Raw genomic sequence first — 7,781 nt, forward strand, 5'->3', positions numbered from 1 at the left:
TCCATATGGTCCTCTGAATTCCACCAGGAATAACCACAGAAATCAGAGGCAGGAATAAATCTTGATCATAGACAGGTATGACACAAAATAAAAATGAAAGGTCTACCTATAACTTTTGATTTCATTTCATTGAATGAGAAATGAAAGGATATTCCAAAGTCATCTGATGGAGTCATATAGAAATATCTTCAATAATATCACTGATAATCAACCAGGGCCAAATTCTAAATCTGCAAGCATATTTAGCAATGGAGAGAATATACATGATAGAAACTTTTGAAATTGAACTTATTGATTTCTCTACTGTGTCATGATGTGTTTACTCCAGTCTTATCCCTCATTTACATATTTACCTTTCAAATATTTAATGACAATTAGCAAGATTACAAGTAGCAAGGATTTTTTTCTTATTCTATTTAACCATTATTCAATTAATATAATTTGCAACCTTTTATCACTTAGATCACAGCCACTTAAAACTTGATCGTGCTTTTTTGGGTGGGGGCAGTAGCACAAGTGGTAAGACTGGCTCTAGCCTAGGAAGAACCACAGTTCCATCTCCCAGAGTCCCATATGGTCCTTTGAGCCCCTTTTAACCTTGAGCCCATGGGCTGTCTCAGACCTCGGGCCATCATTTGGGCCCTAGGCTTTCTTGGCCCATTTAACATGTGAAATTCTCTAATATCCACCAAGGTTTTTTCATCATCATCATCATCATCATCATCATCATCATCATCATCATCATTATTATTACTTTTAGGGCCACACTTGACTTATGTTCATGGGTCATACCTGGTGGTATACTTAGGGGTCCCACCTTGCAGTGCTGAGGAACCATATGTAATGCCTACATTCAAACCAGGTTTGGCTGCAGCCATGTGTTATACAAGTGCCTTAACCTTTATATTAACACTTTGGCTCTTTGCTAATGATATTACTGAGTTTCAAAGTTAGTTTTATTGGTTTTGAAAGTTATTTACTTTAGTTATTAATATTCCAGTTTAATATGAGACAATACACATAATAATTGTCTTTCACTTTCTTACTTATTTCACTTGACCTCATGTTTTATCCATTTATCCTCAAAGATTTCATCTTTATTTTAGCAGCAGAGTAGACTTCCTTTCAGTACATGAATACCAAAGCTTTTTTATACAACCTTCTATTAATAGGTATTTGGGTTGACTCTACATTTTATTACTGTTATGAAGTGTTATCTTTTATTTAAATAATATCAATATCAACTGTGTAAGAGATTGAGAGATAGAAAGAAAGAGACTCAATAATTAGGAGTATCTAAGTTTCTATAAATTCCTGCTTGGTCATTTTATTAAATCATTTTCCTGTTTTATATTTTACATTTATTTTGACTATATATCCTGAGAGAAAGAAGTTTAATTTTAAGTAATTTAATTTATGCTACACTTTAATTTTTTAGAGAGATCATATTTGGTTCTTTTATAAATTCTTCATGTAAGAATCTTATTCAACTAATTAGTTCTCAATTTAATACTTATTTTGAATGATGTCTAAGTTTAAAATGCTTTAATACAGAGACTATAATGTCTCTTAGAATTGTTGCTTCCCCAGAAAACACATAAACAGAAAACAAAATAAATACAAGAACAAAGTAATAGTTGATTGTTATTGGTAACATTCATCTATTTATCCATTTGTCAGCTAAGTATAAGATTAATAAGTGCCTACTAAAATTTTTATTATTATAGTTTTATGTATTTTTGGATTCAATGGGTAACTAATAATTTTTAACTCTAATATCCAAGTATGAAGATTATTCTTTTTTGAAGATTATAGAAAGTAAGAAATTTAGTTTAAATTCATTTATATTTGGAGAAATATATTTGGAGGGTGTTTTGTTAGGGTCTGGGCTCCTATGAGGTCTTCACAGATGATAGTGGAGGAAAAGTTAATAAAGAGAGGGGTGAGAAATTGAAGGATCCTTTGAAAGACTATCATATTCTAGGTACTTGATTTTTTTTTCTTTTTTCTATGCAAGAGAAGTGTTGTAGTACTAATTTACTTCTTTACAACAGAAGTAATTTAAGTTCCATTGGGACATTTGCTATATGTATATGACCAGTTATTTTTACTGTGGTGTTTGGTTGAAGTAGTGTAGCTATATTCTAAAAAATTTATGTCTTACTAAGCAATTTAGTACACAATACCTCTTTTATTTCTCATGATTCATAGCCTCATTTTGTTATCAAGAAGCAATATTTCAAATGAAGTTCACTAGTTAGAACATTTAGAACTATTTTTTCCTTCAAATGAAAACAACATGGAAGATGCGCTTTACTTTCTACTTTCTCCCCTTCTTTCCAGATAAAGTGGAGACATGATGCTTGGATGGAGAACAGATATGTAGATCCCAAGAAAACAAGAACCAGCACTAACTAGTAGGCCAAGAAGATCAAAGAAGCCTCAATCTGTCATCATTTGATTTGGAGCTATATCAAATGACAGTGTATTATGATTATTAAACATAACAGTACAATGATCTCACTCTGCTCTTTTTCACCCAGTTAGGAATCACATTATCATTTACTTTACCTTCAAAATTCTTAGAAATTTAGGGTGTAACTCAGTAGCAGAGTACTTGGCCTTATCTCTTTGGGGATAACATCACAAAAACAATGTGCTTTAGCAGCGCATATACTAAAATTGGAAAGATACAGAGAATGTTAGCCTGGCCCTAGTGCAAGGATGACATGCAAATCCATGAAATGTTTTATTTTTTAAATGTAGATATTCTTGAGCCTGAAATTGCCTGCAAATATCTGGTATTTAACTCTGTTACACATTATTTTTTACTGCTCAACTGCCTTATCCTACCTGTGAAAACTGGCTTCTAATGATTGTCTCAAATATTGTCATGCTTCATGGAGGATGAACACTAACAAAAATTTGATATGAACTACACAGGAAAATAAAATAATACATTAAAAATCAAAAACAAAACAAAGAACATTTAGTTTAAGACCATTAATTAAGATTATATTCATGTTTCATTCTAAAACAGAAGCTCTACTTAGTTGTCTTACCACTGAGAACTACTCTTTTATCATGTCATATCATATGTATTGCTTACTTAATTTATGATACTCTTTTAGTCACCAAATACCTTTCAAGGAAAGATATAATATATATATGATACTTATTACTTAATAAAAAGTTCAGCAGATGAATAAAATTTTCTAGATAGCTATTTGTTGTTATCCAGATATTTTCCAAATAACTGTTTTGACAGAATATGATTGGATTGTCTTATTTCATATTTAACTGCATTTTTGGAAGTAGATGTGACACTTTGGCAAGACTTTAACTAGATACAATTAATTAAAGTAGAACAACAGGCATTGAACCATTTATATATGTGTATGTATATATATTATCAAGAACTTGATTACAGAGCCTGAGTTTATGCATCATCTTTCTGTAGAGATTTCATTTCAATATTTTATCTCCTTAATATTCAATGCATTTACATGAAGTTGTACTTCAGAGATCCACCTTGAAATTGCTTGGTGTTTGCTGTTTGGCAAGCTGTGTGATACTAGGATGATTTTATGCTTACCACAAGCCTTTCTGGTTTAGCACAAGAAGGAATGAACTACTTTTCTTGCTCATAATTTCTTTTACTGCTGGAATGTATTTCTTATCTCTTTTCTCTTTAACACCTACCAGGGATTTTGAGAAGAAAAAAATTGAATATATATTATTTAAAAATCTGTTAGTTCTTTATGGTCAAAACCAGTAACTCTAGGACTGAATAAGGATACAGAGTCTCCTGAAATGGAATCTGGAAGAAATGAAGAAATAATACATCAATTAATTTTTGTTTGTTATTTTCCTTTAAATCCATGTACATGCGTACTAAATTGCCTGGTAAGAAATAATTCTTTTTTGTGTTTGTTTGTTTTTGGGTCACACCTGGCAGCGCTCAGAGGTTACTCTTGGCTCTATGCTCAGAAATCACTCCTGGCAGGTTCAGGGGGCCATATGGGATTCTGGGATTGGAACCACCGTCCTTCTGAAAAACACCTTACTTCCATGCTATCTCTCTGGCACCTAATTCAATAGAATAAACATAAATTTATTATTTTGGCAATGTAGATGTAAAATTATAAATGAATAATTAGTTACATATAGTTATTTTCTTCTTATGTTTGTATAAAAATAAGAAAATAACCTTTCAAGATAAGAAACATTGTTGTATATAGAGAGAACCACATTTAAAACTTTAAAGATGGCAAATAAACAAATACTCTATCAAATGTCTTGGAATCTGGAAATTAAAAAAATATCTTGTTATTTTCACAGGTCAAAGGATGGAGCCTAGGATGGAGTCTATTTGACCTATGCAAATACCAAGATCTCTAGTTACAGAGGCACGATTTTATCATCCACGATGGAGTGGAAAGTTTCCAGACATCAAAAAAGGACCAAGAGGATAGTAAAAAAAAAAAGTATGGAGCTTGTAGTTATTTCCATGACAGTATACTTCAAGTACACTTCAAGAAACCCTATATCTCTTAGGCCAAGGAAATTTCCTTTCTAATTTTCTCAATATTTACTTTGCCTATGCAAGAAAAAAAAAAGAAGAGAAGCACAAATTAATTTTTTTTTGGTTTTGTTATTGTTGTTGATTTTTTTCCGTGTTTTTTTTTTGTGCTTTGTTTTGTTTTTGTTTCAGGACCCTGGTTATTGTGTGATTGGTGTCCTTATTGCTGTGGAGTTTTTCGAGTTTTTTGTTTGAATTTTTAAATTTTTTTTAATATTGCTATGTTTTTCTTCCTTTTTCCCTTTCTTCACTTAAATTGATATTTAGAGACTCTAGAAGAATTCCTCCCACTTTTTGCTTGTTTGATTTTTGCCCCATTTTATTTTTTTCTTTCCTTCAAACAGAACCACATAATTTGAATCATTTTGTTTAGCCTCACAAATTGAGGGGGAAATAATGGAGGGTACCAAGACCAGACAGTCATATGAACATTAAGTAGAAAAAAAAATGATCAGATTTACACACCAAATCCAAAGCCAATGATAACAGAATCGATATCCAATCTACAACAGCTACATACAGGGAGGGCCACTTATACTAGCAACCCAGGGGGATAAAGGAGGGGGACATGGGATGCATACTGGGAACAGAGGTGGAGGGAGGACAACATTGGTGGGAATACCCTTGATTCAATGTCGCTATGTACCTAAAAAATTACTGTGAACGATTTGTAATCTACTTTGGTCAAAAATAAATTTACTACAGTAAAATAAATACTATGATGAGAAATGGATTATACTAACAATTATACTAACCATATGAATGTGTACTATTTATTAGAGTGGTATTGAAAGGATTACTAACATCATGTAAGGTAGAATACTTTTATATTAACAAAATGCTAAAAATGAAGGTTTTCTAATAAAAATACATGGATATAGTTATTAGGACAAGAGAAACTAGAAATGAAGAACTCTCAAATAATTACCTTTATAGGTTGATGGCAAGGGTAAATTAAAGTGCTGCATTATAAAATAGCTAGCCTTTTCTGTGTTACAACTTTGCAGCTTTGTTTTGGTATTTTTCTTTTTTTTCCTTTCTCATTTTTATTTATTTATTTATTTATTTATTTATTTATTTATTTATTTATTTATTTGATTTTTGGGTCACACCCAGCAGTGCTCAGAGGTTACTCCTGGCTCTATGCTCAGAAATTGCTCCTGGCAGGCTCGGGAGACCACATGGGACACTGGGATTAGAACCACGGTCCTTCTGGATTAAAATCAAACGCCCTACCTCCATGCTATCTCTCTGGCCCTGTGTTTTGGTATTTTTCTAAAGAAATCTAAAGTTCAATTATGACTCAATAAAAAAACTGCAAGATATTCTTCATAATTAAAAACTTAAGGATATTCTTTTTTAAATAATTTTTATTTTGATCAACGTTAATTACAAATATTTTATTTGTAATATTTTAGGTACATAGTGATATTGAATCAGGGGCATTCCCACCACCAGTGTTGTCCTCTCTCCATCCCTGTTCCCAGCATGCATCCCATATTTCCCTTCTTTGCCCCCCCGGGCTGCTAGAATAAGTGGTCCCCTCTGTGTCTAGCTTGTTGTAGATTGGGTATTGATAATTTTGTTGTTGTTGACTTTGAATTTAGTGTTTAAGTCTGATCATTTTTTTTAATTTTTACTCAATGTTCATATGCCTGTTTGGTCTTGTTACCATCCATTATTTCCCCTCAATTTATGAAGCAGAACAAGATTAATATAATATAATGTAATATAATAAATATAATATAATTAATATAATATAACATAATATAATATAACATAACATAACATAATATAATATAATATAATATAATAATATAATATAATATAATATAATAATATAATATAATATAATATAATATAACATAACATAACAGAACATAATATAATATAACATAATAATATACTATACTATACTATACTATACTATACTATACTATACTATACTATAATATAATATAATATAATATAATATAATATATAATTAATAACAGAACAGAACATAATATAATATAATATATAATATAAATATATATTTAAGAGAATAGAGGGAAAAAGGGAAGAAAAATATAACAAAAATACAAAGAAACCCACAAAAATAACCCAGACAAATAAGAAAACAAAAACAACAACAACAAAACAAAAAAAAAACAGCAACAAGAACAAAAATCATAAAAAAATAAACAAACCCCCCCAAAGCACCACAGCAATAAAGACAACAACCAAACAATAACCACAATCCTGAAACAAACAAAACTAAAAATATGTGTGCTTTTTTTGCATATGCACAGTAAATTTTGTGGGAGATTAGAAAGGGAATTCCCTTGGCCTAAGAGATACAGGGTTTCTCTGCTCTTGAAGCATCCTGTCATGGGAATAACTACAGGCTCTGTACATGCTCTTTTTCTCTCCCCTACATCTTTTTGTGGTGTCTGTAAACTTTCTGCTCAGTCATGGATGATAAAATCGGGCCTCTGTAACTAGAGATCTTGGTATTTGCACAGGTCATAGTGTGGAGCCTAGGATGGAGTCTGTCTTTGTGGTTCTAGAAATTTCATCACTGTTGTTTTAATCAGTCTTTTGTAGTTGGTGGTCTTGGTTTCTGCACTGATCCTAGAACAAAGCCTAGGATAGAGTCGTCTATTATGTTTCCAGAAGTTCTGCTCAGTTGCAGTTGTCTCAGTTAGACCTCTTAAAAACTTAAGGATATTCTTAAAACAAATAACAGAAAATTAGTAATAAGAAAGAGTTTTTCCCCCTTTATTCCTTATTTAAAAGCAAAGTTTTGACTTGGCTATTTCTTTTCTTCTTTTCATTTTAGGTAACAAGGCTAAAGTAATATTAACATCACTAGTTATGATGTACAAGGTTATTGCATCACCATCAATAATGGTCACTAGTGTGGTTGACCACACAAAATTCACCACTATCTTCAAATATATTTATTATAGTTTAAGATATATGTTTATAACAGTGTTGATATTTATGGCTTTGTTGTATATAATTACCGTAACTTACCACCACCACAGTATACTTTCACTAATGCAACCTTCGACTACTGTTCTGTATAATTTTCAGTTCACCTCATTCACCACACACTCCATTCTAATCTGGCACTCTTAGTTATATAATCCAGTGCTAAGAGTTTGTTAATAGTTGGCATTGCCTATACACTTGTTTTTTCTCTCTCCATATGAAT

The 7,781-nt window shown here is 31.3% G+C and overlaps 1 non-coding gene across 1 annotated transcript; it reads left to right on the forward strand.

Annotated features, from left to right (window-relative positions):
- Positions 1–2,656: 2,656 nt before the first annotated feature.
- LOC126015329 (U6 spliceosomal RNA) lies at positions 2,657–2,759 on the forward strand. The gene has a single exon (XR_007498205.1). It is a non-coding gene; the product is annotated as a U6 spliceosomal RNA (small nuclear RNA).
- The last annotated feature ends 5,022 nt before the right edge of the window (positions 2,760–7,781 follow it).

This window comes from Suncus etruscus, chromosome 7, assembly GCF_024139225.1.
Source record: "Suncus etruscus isolate mSunEtr1 chromosome 7, mSunEtr1.pri.cur, whole genome shotgun sequence".
Taxonomy (NCBI): Eukaryota; Metazoa; Chordata; class Mammalia; order Eulipotyphla; family Soricidae; genus Suncus; species Suncus etruscus.